Source organism: Natrix helvetica, assembly GCF_964273705.1.
Source record: "Natrix helvetica genome assembly, chromosome: 5".
Taxonomy (NCBI): Eukaryota; Metazoa; Chordata; class Lepidosauria; order Squamata; family Natricidae; genus Natrix; species Natrix helvetica.
Window position 1 is genome coordinate 55,632,494 of NC_138551.1, and position 15,088 is coordinate 55,647,581.

Consider the following 15,088-nt stretch of genomic DNA (forward strand, 5'->3'; position numbering starts at 1 on the left):
CGATGGATCTAGAAGAGCTATAAATAGTTACCAACATCAAAGATGAGGAAAGTTTTGTTTTGTTTTGTCAATTGTGACCTTTATAACAGATTGTTCCTATGATTTATAATCATAGATATGGAGCAACGTCTGAATATATATTTCACTGTTTGAAAAGGAACGTGTTTTTTGACACCTCAACAAAACACGTTTTTAAATTCATTTATCAAATTTGTATCTCACTCATTTCACTGTCTAAGTGACTCTGAATGGCTAATTAAGTTTTTCCTTCTTGCATATAGCTTAATTGCATACACACTCAATGCCCCTGCACTGCTTCCTTTGCATATGCTTAAAATTCAGATATTATTCTATTGGGTGAAATAAATGTAGCATATGCACATATCATATGTTACACATATGTTTGTGTTTGCCTGTATGTGTGTGTATGTGTTTCCACTTTTGACCAGCAAATCTCAATCAAGATTAGGCAGACCTAGAGGTTATCCCTGTGAAATTATCTTAGCCTCAGTCATCCCTAAATGAATTCCATTACTTGTGGTTGAATCTGAAAGCATACATATTCATGCCAAATATGAAAGAGATCTTGTTATAAAGCTTTAATGTACAATGTGGTAGGGGGTGGGGGATGAAGATGAATTTAGATTATTTTTGCCTCAACGGCTTTTGTTTTTTTAAGCAGATACTTGAAAAGTCATGGCAACTGATCCTCTGACAGACGGCAGTCTCCACTGAAGTAAAATACTGAGGGGAAATCCAAGCTGTCTCACCAAATTAAGCTTTAACATGTTTTGTAGATGATGGAAATAGTTCAAACCACAGCTAGGAGATAGTGTTAATGGGGAGGGGATGCGTTCTTTTTAAAGATTTCAAAATGAAGAGGTTTGCTTTAAAAAAAAGATTTAAAATTAAAAGATCTGAATTTTGATTTTCTCCACACACACTTAGAATTTTTTTTACACGACCCAGTTTTAAAGGAAATGAAAACTTGGATAAATGTATATGAGATAGGGAAAGTTTTTCTTTAATTCTTATGTTGGGGAGAGAGTATCAAAATTGTTCTATTATCTATAACTTTTAGAAAATGAATCCAATATTACCATGATTCTGGATGAATTAGTTATTTTTCCCGCAATCTTGATAATCAGCAAAGATGTACAGGAGACTATTATCCATCCTTTCAGAATGATAATAATAATAGTTCAATAATGATGCCAGTCAATGATTTCATTATAAGCAACTAAAAGAAGCTACTTCATCCAGATATCCAAAAGTAGATGCAAAATCCAAAATGTCCTGGTAAATTCAAAAGTTAAGAAAAAAAGTTAATGTTGTGCATTTCTTCTTTACTTTCTATATTTTCATTCTGAATGATGTACAGAAATGTAAAGTATTTCAGATTTTGAGTAACTACTCTCTTATGCTATTTGAGAACCATGTGGTATCATTTTTTTTACCCAGCTCAACCCTCCCCAAAATATATATTGCAAAGTTCCACCAATAAAAGATTTTCCTATCATTTTCCTACCTTCCCCAATTTGCTAACCTCCATATGGGTTGGAATACCAATCCCAAAATAGGCAGAAGTTATCTACTTTTGTGTTTGAAGTTAGGTAACTATTTCTAACACCTATTAACAGTAATAATAGCATAATTCTAATACTTTAACATCTGATACTATCACATAAAAGGAGCAAAGACTTAATCATTGGTGCACCAGATATCAGGCTATGTCCTGCAGTTTAATTATTAGTAGATTTCAATGAATATTAGACACAGTATTTCCAGAGTGAGAATACAGTAGTTCAATAATGAAATTAATGGACACTTTCATTAATCTTCTGTTGTAATCTTCTGTTGGGGATATTAGGAAATAGATTATTCATACTGAAAATGAGTTGGATTAGATTACATACAAGGCCCATTCAACTGTGTGATACTATGAACTCCATTAGTAATTAAGGTATTTCTTTTCCTAGGAACATCTGAGAACCTGACTTAACTGAGCAAAGGGATTTTTAACAGAAGTTTCTTACCATTTTCATTAATGTATTGTTTTGGTACTACATTCTTTTTTTAAACACAGACAAATGGAAGGGTTAGGGTTGCATATCATTTTAAATCATTGTTCACCATGATATGGTTTATTGAGTGTACCATTATTGGTCAAAATGCATACATTATTGCAAGCCAAAATTGAACAAACCATATTATGGCTTTGCAGGACTGTATAACCCTAGTTTATTACTTCCTTTTGCCATTGTTATCAAATTTTATAATTTCTAGTAATTTGCTATGTAAGTTTCTGGTGAGGTAGTACTTTACATTATCCTAGCAATGTTCCTAAGCAATACCATATTCAGTTCTATGGGGGTGAAATAAAAAAGGAAAAGTACTGTCTTAACAATTAACACTTGATAAAAGAGAAAATTTCACCATGTTGAAAACAATGCCTATTACAAACTAAATTACTAAAGGCTATCTCCTTATCTTCCTTTGCATTATCACTATTTATAGGGAGTTGGATTTGCAAATCAGACAAAGCAAGTTGTCATTTAGATATTCCCATTTTATGAGGTAAGAGGGTATTAAAACAGTTCATAGGTATAGCCTAACTCTTTTCTTAAGATCATTACCGTAAATGAGATTTTTTCCATTGGCTTGGAAATGAGTATTAATAGGAAAATAATACTAAAACTAACTTGTATACCAACTAATGTGTGTTACTAATAAGTAATTAATAGCAAAAGAGGCACAGGGATGTAATTACATAAATATGGTGCTTATTTGATTGAAATTGTCCATTTGACTGAGTTTGGATTTGTTTCTTCCCTGTTGTTATCTTTTTGATATAACTGTTTAGGATTTATTTACTGCAAACTTGGGTTTCACTTCTAATCATTACATCCCTCCCTGTAAGAGCACAAAAAGGCTCTTATAAGGAATGTAAGACTGCTCATAGGCACTGAAGAGATAAAGATAGAAAGGAATACTTAGAACTCTAAAAAGGAAAAGAATAATTTATTTTATTTTATTTATTATTTTGTTTTGTTTTATTGAGGCTGAGCTGGTCTCACAACTGGTGGGGATGTCTCATTACAGGCACCATGCTGAGCACACTAGCAGATTTTCAAACATATTTGATGGGCATTGCATGTAATGCTGTAGAAAAAGTACTGAATTTACAGCAAAGAAATGAAACGGACAATAATTTTTATTTTTGCTCATTCTTTAAATGAGAGGGAAAAAAGAATGATAACCATGTCTCAGTCTTTTCCAGTGCTATCTTTGATTAAAAGACTTTTGCAGGAGGCTCATTTAGCAAAAGCCTTATTATACAAACATCAGCAAACAATTAACTTGATAAGTTCTATCAAAAGTAAGGATAAACTGAACTGAACTCAAATCCCACTCATTTCATATCTCATTGTTTCTTCAAAATGAAATGTCTCCTAAATTTCTGAATAAAGTTATACTGAGAATTATTTTAAAATTGGATTTTTATGTGATTTTATACTACAAGCTAGCATTCAGTTTTGATAGAACCCACCATCAACTTTGCTCCACATGTACAATTATCACAAATGTCAGATATATAATAATTCTTCAGGTATAATTATGGGAATTGTAGTTCCAGTACAACTGGAAATGCACCTAGTGGGGAAAAGCTGGGTTCAGCAGTCACAACAAATACAAAACACAACTATCTCATGCATCTGAATCCTTGAACATTTTGAGAGGCACCTTAGGGTTATAAAATGTCCTGACACTATCATCTGGATAGCCTGCTGCTAAGAAAGAAAGGAGTCCAAGGGAAAATGTAAATACATAGTGTGCAGTACAACTCTATCAATGAAAAAATGACAATGTATTCACTGACACTTATTCTGTACAGTGTTATTCTTATTCCATCTCATTCTGGAAATGGATTGCTTAGGATTTCATCTTGACAACACTAGTTCTACATTTTGATTCTCTCTTTTAAAATTATACTATTGTTTTTTATATTCATGCATTCTTGGATTGTAGAGGATTTTTTGCACCATGCTTTCTGTAAGGGTAAAGATAGTTTAGATATACTTTGAATAAATAAGAGGTATTTCCTCTGTATAGGGAACTTGAGGACTGGCAATTGTAGAGTGAAAGTCAGCTTTCAATTTGGCTGTCTTATCTGAACATGAAATTGAGTAAGCTTCTGCATCCCTAAAGTGGGGTATTATTTGCTTCTGTATCTCCCCAAATACATATTCATTGATACATATGTTTATCAAAGTATGGCAAAATTTTATGTATTAAGTTTCTACATGTAAACTCAAGTAAGTTACTTTGTCTACTAAATGATACAAAAAATATAATTTGAACATTTCTTTTAAATTCACAGCTTAGTTCATATTTAAGCTATAGTTCTGTTATTTGTTTCTGGTTCAGTGTTATGTGTGAATTTATCCATTATATATCAGTTTTAGACCCTATATTGATGTTCTGTATGAGACACACCACTGTATGTTATAGTTTCCCTTAAATCAAAGCATGAAAACAAATCCAAAAAACCCATTCTGAATGGGTATGCAATTGCTATTTTATTTTATTTTATTTTTCAAATTTTATTGATTTTACAAATTTTACAGGGAAAAGGGGTTAAAAGGTTATAGAACATTTTGACAGCTATATTGTGCGGGGGGGAGCACCCAAGTCTCACAACTTTTACAAACAAGAATAGAAAAATATCAACATTTGCATAAGTATTAGCAGTTTTGAGTTTAACACTAAATCATCAGTGTGTTTCAATCATTTTGTTTTGTATCACTTCCATAAAGGTACATTATAACAACAATTGCAATAATGTTTCAAATCACTTCTGTGATCTGAGTCTTCTAGTTGCTGCATCCTCCCCCCCCCCCCCGTCCACTGGCAGAGCCTCAGCCCCTCCCTCCCTTGTTTCTTGTGTAACATCCCCCATTTCACCTAAGAGAGCACTGTGTTTTTTAGTGAAAGCTTCCGCTTCCAAAACTGTGTTGATTCTAATTCTACTGCTCTCCCAGAAAATCAACATGCCTTCTGGTAACAACCACCTAAACCAGACCCCATTATTATATAATTTTTTTGCTAATAAGGAATATTTCCTCCTCTTATCTCTTACTTTCTTTGGGATCTGTTTAAGAATGGTTATTTCTTTATCCTTATATTTTAGTGGTCCTCCCCTTTGAGCTCCTAGAACCTCATCTCTTGTGGTCTTTCTAAGAAATTTAACATGAACTTCCCTTGGAACTTTGTGTGTTCTTGCATAGGCTGAATTAATCCTATAGATCAGGTCAATATCCCACCAAAGCTGTTGTTTATCTCTATTAATGTATTCTGCTAGTATTGTGGTCATAATCTCCTTAAGATCTTCGTTCTCAACTTCTGGCAAATTTTGGAACCTAAGGAAAAAAGACATCCTTTCAAATTCCATTTTTATCATGTGATTTTCAAATTCTACATTCCCCCTTTGGATTATCTTCACCTCGTGTCTCATCCCAACCGCACCCTCCTCCAATACACCTATCCTCTGTTCATTCCGTATGGTTTGTTGTTTCGTCTCTCTGAGCTGATCATTTAAGTCTTGCAGTTGTTTTTTCATTTCATCCTGTCCCTTCAAGATAGATTGAAGCATCTGTTGAATAGACAAGTCCTTTGCACTCTCTTCAGGGGCTTTAGGTTGTAAAAAAGACCCCAGCTGTGACTGGTGAGCAATTGGGCTTGACGTGGAAGATGTCGGGGCCGATGAGGCCTTGCCAGGCGGTAACTTCTTTGGACCCATCATGAAGCTCAGAGATACTTATTGGTCTATACAAAGAAATGGTGTCTGTAGGAGAGCACAGCCGGTAGAGATCACCAGGCAAGCAAATCCAAAAGAGAGTAAATCCTCTGATACAAAACTAGAACAGATAGGTGGGTCAAAATATTCCAAATCCAGGGGGAAAACATATTTGAAGAGGCTCCTGGAGATCTCTGGGGTGGAAATTAGTTCAGAGCCATAAAGTTTCCCAAGGGAGGAGTCTCATTCATAAAGACAAAAAAGAAAGAGGAAGTTGGCCATCTTGGCTCAGCCAGTACAGGTGGTCAGGAAACAACAAGCTCAAAGTTCCCATACATAGTTTAGAGAAGAATCAGTTCAACCATCCTTTCTCTCGCAGTTGTGGTCAGAAAAGAAAATTTTTTCCCATTATTTAAGGGAAGTGAAAGTAGATTTTAAACTTTCTATTTCTACCATAAAAGGGAGAGATTTTCCAAGTGCCGCTTTTCCAAGGGGGGTGGAAATTTCCCCCCCCCCTCCAATCTTAACTCTTCCAAAGGTTGAAACAGAGTCTCAAAAAAAACCTGCAAATCAGTCAATAGAGTAAAACAGTAAAAGACCTGGCGAGACTTCTCACCTCACCGCACTTCAGCTGTAACTTTCAAATTGGTCATTTCCTTCCAGGCTCCGTTTGGCGAAAGCGCGCGGTGGCATTCCGCGCACCCCTACGCTTTCCGGCTCCTGGGGCAAAGCTGGAGAGCAATTGCTATTTTATTAAGCAGGGAAAAAAGATTGTGTCATGTCAATAAAGTGGTCCCCTTGATACATGGTTCCATGTATCTGTAGTTGACAAACAGATATATACATAACCTCATTATACTGTGAAGATGTTTGTATATCCTTGGTTTTAGCCTTTTGTTTTATTGCTTTGAAGCATATACAAAATAGCAAAATACTAAATTAGCTTTATGAATATATAATGTGCCTTATTTTAAAAGATAGTATTAGAACATCTGTACAATGTATTTGCTTCTTGGTTTTGGCATATTTTGCTTAGTCATTGACTATGTGTGATTTCCTTGTGGCAATTCTTCATCTTCAAAGTGATTTGGTTGGCAGATGATCATGGCTGATACTAATTTTTACATTTCACGGAGATCTTGGTAGAAACACATCTTGACCATAATAGTACTTCTTTCTGACAACTTGTAGCTTGCTTGGTGACTCTACTCTACTGTACTTTGATTGGCCACAGTGGTGTTTCATCCTCCTATTCCTACTCAGAGGACTTAAATAAGGTAACAAGTTCAGAAAAAGCAAGAAAGGACAAGACAATATTGGTCATCTCTTGCTGGAGTAGACCATAACCTTAGTTTCTCAATTTCAATCACTGGAAGAGACCCAGAGGATATGAAAGAAAAAGGCAAGATTGGTTGCCATGGAAGCAGTTACAGCAGGATTATGTGAATTCCTTAGAATTCCTTGCCAAGACCTGCTACTTTGTTTACATTGGGATGATAACAATCTAGATCTACCTGGATGCGGAGAATGAGCAGTGTAGCAGATCTAGTTGTGCTTCATCTGTGGCAGAGTAAAATCCTTGTGGCACAGAGATTAGAACACAGTATCGCAAGCTAACTCTGTCCACAGCCAAGAGTTTGAACCTGGCAGGCTTAAGGTCGATTCAGCTTTCCATCCTTCCAAGGTCAAAAGTGCTTCACAGGACCCAGATTGTTGGGAACAATATGCCGACATTGTAAACCACCCAGAGAGTGCTGTGAAGGCAGTATATAAGTCTAGGTGCTATTGCTATTTCAAAAAAAATAATATATTAACAAAATCTCATGAACAAGCTACAAGTTGAATACTTTGGTGGTCCTTTATTTCTTTTTCTCTGATTTTAAATAGAATATAACCAATATAACCAAAATATAACATATAACCAAGTCCAATTGGGTCTCTTTCATGGTGTATTGTTTATCCCATCTCAAGTCTCAAATACAACCATTCTATGCAGCTACCAACTATACCTTCTCTCAGTTGAAAGCATCATTTGTGCAATAGTTATCTTCTCATTGCATTTCATAGTGATCACTCCAGAAGCTACCCAATGCTACAAGCCCTCCTTCATTTACAACGTGATGGGTGGGACTGCTGTAAAAAAAGACCTCAATTGATCTCCCCTTCAGTATAAATGAACAATATTGAAGGATGGTTGCAAAGTGTGATGGTTGCTGTCTGTCTGGCATGAGCTGGGAAATCACAAGAGACAAGACAATGGAAAAGAAACATGTCCTTAAGACTGTCGGATAGAAGAGAAATTATTTCCAATACATGAAGAATGTGGCAAAATGGAAGGTTCTTTGGGAGAAAAAAACAAGTCATCCAGAATTTATGGGGCTAGGATAAATACCCCTATAGCAGGGGTGGGTTCCTGCCAGTTCTATAGAAGAGGTTCCACAAATCTACAGTGCCGTTTAGAACCAGTTCCAGCTCCCTCCCCACACCCATCCACACATCATCAAGATGAAGAGCGAGAGGAGGAATTCTGGGAGTTGAAGTCCACAAGTCTTAAAACTGTCAAGTTTGAACACCCCTGGGGGATTTTTTCTAAAGGGTTAGGGGTGCAAGGGTCTTGTAACTTGACAGCTTTAAGACTTGCGTGCTTCAAATGCCAGTGTTTCTGAGCCAACATTTTGGTTGCTAAGCAGGAGCGTTGTTTAGTGTGTTTCACCACATTTTACAATTTGGCCATACCCACCCAGTCACATAACTGCCAAGCCATTCCCACTTAATCACAAGGCTGGCAAACCACTCCCACCCAGTCACATGGCCAGCAAGCCACTCCCACAAAGCAGGCCACACCTACAGAAGAGGTTCTAAAAAAATTTGAAACCCACCACTGCCCTATAGATAAATAGGCATGGGAAAAGGGGAAAAACAAGGAATGAGAGATCTTCTTTTGTAAGTATAGCCAGCAGTTGACATCTTAAAATACTCTCATGGAATACAGATAGCTAGAAAACAGTGAATCAGTCACTGGTAGAAGAGGGACACCTTGTGGTTATCAAGAAAGAAATGAATTGAAGCAGATATTGTATGTTGCTCCTAGAGTGAACAATATCTTTAGAGTAGAAACAGCAGCCTATTATTAACATGATTATTATGCTAAATGTAGTTAAAAGTATGGGTATGTTTTTAATTCATTTCTAAAAATACTTAATGTTGCCTGCACTTAAGATGAGACTAAGAAGAGAGCCATACAAACAGAACTATGAAATGTTCAACAGGTTTCAGTTTTGAGCTGGTTACATGTGAGAAATAAAAAAATGTCCTTGGTTGAAATAATTGCAATAGTGTTATTAAACAACTGCAATGTCAATATAATGTATAACCTGAATATGTGATTTCACTGATATTAAAATGAGGGACAAATATGTGATAACTAAACATAACTTTCTGTATTCTAGCCTTGATTAACACTTTGCTATTCAGATCTTTTGGCCATAAATATAAATTATATTAATTTAGGGCAATCTATATTGGGAAAAGAAGAACTGGAAAAATCATAGTGATAAAATGGTCTGCCTTTTTTGTACTTCTTCCATAATAAAATCATCAAGTTTCTGTCTTTTAATAGCATCAATATGGTATTAAATATGTAATATCATTATAACATAATGGTGTTATATGTATCATACCATTACACAAACAACACAGTTTTATATGATTTACGACATCAGTCATGGTACTGTGTCATGACACATGATATACGGTACAGAATCCACATCATTTGCATATTCATTATATCAATTACCCCACAGTCTCTGCAGATGTCACAGCAGTTAACTAGACTTTCCAAAGGAAAGGTTGGTTCTAATGTTTCTACTTGGCATTTAGCATTTTCATTGGAACTACATTCTCTGCTTCTTCAAACATGAGAGGCTTAGCATCTGTGAAAACAGTCGCCCAAACAAACTCTAATTGCTTTGGACCATATTATAGCAAGCTTCCACATATGGTGGCATTTATAGTTAGAGAAATGGAAGTAACCGTACACTTCTTCACTCAAAAAAGAAGTTAGCTTCAGTTCATTGTTATTTTCCCCTTAACAATCAGACCGGGAGTGGTATTTACTTCCTTTCCCTTCTGGTTCGCAAATGTGACTGTTAAGTAATTAAGCTCCCCGTTAGAAGAGCGAGTATGCAGAGAAGCGTAATGAGAGTGATATGGAATAACACGCACAAACCAGCATACAGAGACACTGAATAGTATAAAAATATAGTAGTTTACTATGTAGAAATATAGAGGTATTCAGAGTCCAGTTAACAGTCCAAGTCATACACGGTTCAGTAATTCAGTTATCAAAATAGTCGGACTAACACACAAAGTATAGCTAAACAGTAGCAAACCACAATACCTCAAAATACACCGATCAGCTTCTAACAAAACAGAGAGCTAACAGCCATTCTGGCTCCCTCTTATGGCTGCTTGAAGTAAAAAACCAATTACATCTCTTAAGCATTTAAAGTAACAGTAAAGCAATCATAGCTTATATACATTGCCAAGCCAAGCCTAGGGTTACATCCCTAACAGTGACCGCATGCATATACTTTGACTTTAAAAAAAGGAGTCTAAATAGATGCCATAGAGCCAGGGTGGGTGGGTGGGCTATCATTTCAGGTGAACCTGTCCAAACCATTAGAATACTACCTCTGAATCAGACTATTATCCTGATAACATGAATATACTCTTTTTAATACCTTGTAATCAACTGCAATTAATTTGTAAAATGATATACTTCTATCAGAGGGGCTATTCAGCAGGTTCTGAACAATTCTAGAGAACTGGTAGTGGAAATTTTTAGTAGTTTGGAGAGCCAGTAAATGCCACCTCTGACTGGCCTCATCTGCATCTATTCTCTGCTTCCTGAGTCCCAGCTGATCGGGAAGAAATGGGGATTTTGCTGTAATTTTCCCCTAAAGTGTGAAGGGAATGGAGATTTTACAGTATCCTTCCCCTGCCATGCCCACCAAGCAACACCCACCAAGCAATGCCATGCCCACCAAGTAACGGCCACAGAACCGGTAGTAAAAAAAAAATTGAATCCCACCACTGACTTTTACCCTTTTCATTATGTCCTTATAGATGGAGTGCAAATTTTAATAGAATAGCTCAGAGCTGAACGAGATATTTTGAATTGGCCCATTTTATGAATTGAGTTGGCATAATGTAGCTCATTTCAGCCAATACTATTTCAGTTTTTTTTTCCTTTACCTGCTTCACGTGCATGGAGAGAGTCACTTGGGTGAATCCTGTTTAGTGCCCTAATTGCTTCTCTGTCTCAGAGGCTAACAAGGCACCCAAAACATAACTGCAATCAGATAGCAGCAAAAAATCAAAAGCAATCTCTGGAAACCCTCTGGATCCATTAGTAACCCAACATTATTAGCTCTTTGGACCAATTATGAGTTGTTAACCGTTTTGTCACAAGAAAGTGATATGTTTATTAAAATGTATGTACCAATTGAGATATCCCCAGAACTAGATATTTCATCTATTCTAAGGTAAAATACACGATCTAGTAGCGTAAGCCAGCAATATAACTCACACAAATGTTGAGCTGGTACTAGATTGTGATTGTCATGGTGACCATGAAATCTTGGACTGCCTCCAATCCTAGAGACTGGAAGATAAAATCACTCAGTACCAACACTCTGGGTGAATTTATCCCTATGAAAATGTTCAAGTAAGGGATCATGATCAGTTATGATCATGACTGATACATGACAAAACTTGTCTGGACAAATTTCCATAAAATATATTTGCCCCTTCTCAACTACCTAGATTTCAATGACACCTGGCAAATCTGCCCTCCAACTTTGTGGTTCAGTTTATTTCCAGGAGGAAAAGAATTGTAGACATAGCTATAGTGATTCCTTACTGTGTGTATACCATTGGAATAAAACTCATTGGCGAATGAATATGTTCACTGGACTGTTACAGTACTCCATATACAATGGGTTATTATTGTTATTGTTAATATAACTGCCTAGGGTGATGCTTCACACACAATCCCTGATCCACTATAACTATTTAAGAATGTTGGCTGCTGAAATTCCTGTATACAATTATCTCTATTTTTCAGGATGAACTGCCAAAGATTTTAATGGGATATTGTTTTAAATGCACCAGTTACCACTCAATGTGCGATGTTAAGATTTAAACAGGCACTCTGACTAGACCATTACAGAAAGTACTAAATCAGTAATTCATCCTTCACAATTGGGTTTCATGAAAGTGTTTCAAGCCTCAGGCACCATTAAACTTTTAATGGCGATATTAGCGTTATATGCTGACACACATAACACAGCTGTTTTGGCATCATTAGATGCAGAAAAATCATTAGAAGCAGATGGTATGAATCAAGTTTCTGGTGAAAATGATAAAGAACCTATAGAATTTTATTTCTTGGATTGAAATTTATTATTACAATCCCTCTGTTTGTGTAATTTGGAAAGGGACTATTTCTCCTGGAATTAAAATGCAGCATGGAACACACAAGCAGGTATCTGATTTCTTTTATTATTTCATTTCATTTCTTTTATTATTTCATTTCATTCATTCTGGAACTCTGATAATATCCTAGGAATACATGGACATTGTTGCTATTGTTAGTATGTAACAATAGTATATTACCTTGTTTCTATGTAATATACTTCTATAATATAATTACATTATTTAAATAATTCTCAGAACAGATTCTCTAAATTCATTGAGACTGTACAGCTTCAAAGGGTATATACTTGGTATAGCGTTTACTGAAATAAGTCTTAATATTATGTCCATTGGAAAAACCATATCTAAGGATGCAGATAATTATCAGGATATTTGGTGTCCAAAATATATGATTCCAATTCCTAAAAAACATTCTGCTCATTAAGCTATGCGCCAAAATTAAAGGAACATTAAGAGATGGATGAAAATAACCCTAAGTTTGTGGTGAAAAATAAACAATTAGTGATGCAAATGAATATTGCATCAAAATTAATAGGTATTTTGACCCCAAAATTAATTACAGTACCATTTAGTTTTTTAAAATACATTGATAGGCTGTCTTTTTTTAATGGAAATGATACATGATTTCGCTTTCAAACCTATGGCTTTCAGAAGACAACGTTAGGTTTAATTTTCCTGATTGTAAAGAATATCATGTGTTAATTTCAGTGATGTATTAAAATGAAAAGACATAACTTACCATTATGAGTTCAACTGAAGAGTTATTATTTGGTATCCTTAAAGTACTGGCAAGTTTTTTGTTCCAAATATAGTAGGAATTTACTACTATAATTTACTATAGCAACCTTTATTTTTCTGGCACTGAACACAAGTTGACATATCTAAAGCACATTAAAAGGAAAATTAGTCTTTGAATTTAACACACATGAACAATTGATGCTAAGGAATAATCTTGATATTTTTTAAAAAAGTTGGAAAACTTGGGGTGAGGACTGAAATATAGGACTAGTAATCTTAGTCAAGTTTTAAATCATGACACCTTTAAAATATTTGAACCATTATTAATGGGTATAACTTAATAAAGCTAAATTTTAAATTGGAATTTGTATTATTATTATTAAGAGCCTTTGGCACTGATCTCTATGATATTGGCAGAATTGGGCATATTTGTGAAGCCTTTAATAAGACTGACAGTTTATTCCTATCAAAACATTTTAAAACTCCTTTTCTAATGTTCTGCTTTATTTTTCATTTTCTTTTTCTTTTTTCCCCCTTTTTTCAGTTAGTTTTTTAGGTTTGGCCTTATGTGCTTTGAATTGTAATATTTTTGTAAAATTCAACAAAACCTAAAAATGAGAGAGAGAGCAAGAATGAAGATTGTATTGCAAAACAAATACATAAAATAATAATGAAGGGTCAAGCAGAAGACAAATACTGAGAAAATTATGGTTGGTTGGAGTTGAAGATATCCTAAAATGAGAAAAAAGAAAAAGCTGAAAGTTTCAATATGGTAACAAAGGCAATGTGTCAAGTATTTATTAGAAACAAAGATAGTTTGTGAGCATAAAAGATTACAAAGAAGTATTATGAATGTTTTATTAGCTATATTTAGTTATGTTCCTTTTTTCTTTTTTATCTCTTAACTTTAATTTTTATCGCTTAAAATTTATTTCTCTTCTTTTTTTCTTTGTATAATATTGCTTACGCCAAAAGAGAATAGTATGATTTCTATATACATACAGAACACTCTTCATTCAAGAGAAATTCAGAATTTGTCAGGTCTTTTCAGAGTTTTGAAAGTCCCCCTAAAAGAAACAATCAGGCAAATGGATTTTCATCTCAACTTGTTATCAATTTATGCATTGTTATCTTAGCATGGATCAGATGTAATAATGTTAATTTGGAACAAAAGAAGAAAACAAAAGTGCTTTTTCAATCTTAGCAACTTGAAGGAGGCTTATTTTAATTCTTGTATTAAATTTGTTTCTAAGTCATTAAAATAGCAAGTTAATTAAAATGTCAAACAGTTCAATTCCTTTGAAATTTTCTAATGCATTTCCCTCTTACAGCTATTGTAATTTCAATTATAACCTGAAATCTCCCAAACATGTTGTACTTATTTAAAACTCTTTTCTGCTTATCAAAATGAGTGGCTGTTTCTGGTCTCTGAGATACAGTACATGTAAGGTATTGCCACTGCGGAATAACCAATTCTTCTGACATGGGGGTCACCTTATTTTTTACATTAAAAGAATGATTTACAGATCCAGTAAGGTGGGGATAACTTTTACCTCCAACCAAACCCTGGCTTGAAACGCCCTGCATTTTGTTCACTTGTTTCCTTCAAGGGAGATGTTTCCAATAAAAATTATTGTTATGAGTCCAATTATATTTTTCATGCAATATGATTGAACTCCTCTTATCAAGATATATTTACTCAGATAACATTCATTGCTTTCATACTCTAAAACCAACTTCAGATTCTATCATTCTTTTGTCTTGAAAAGAGATACTTAATAAATCTATGTAGTCCCTTTCAAAACCACTATAATTCCTTTCTGCTTAAAATCATTCATATGTATTTAATGATCCTCTGGGAACATTAAGATCACCCAGAACAGGGCTGGGACAAGATAAAGCAGAACCAACAGGTAGATTAGTCCGACTTCTGGTTTTGTTTAATTGTGACTCAAGCATTTGCCTTCATACTCTTCGTCTGTAGCCTTGCTTTAAGACAATGCTTGCTTTGTTCAGGTATATTGTCATATTGCCTGGTGAAAGAAGGGTTGACTC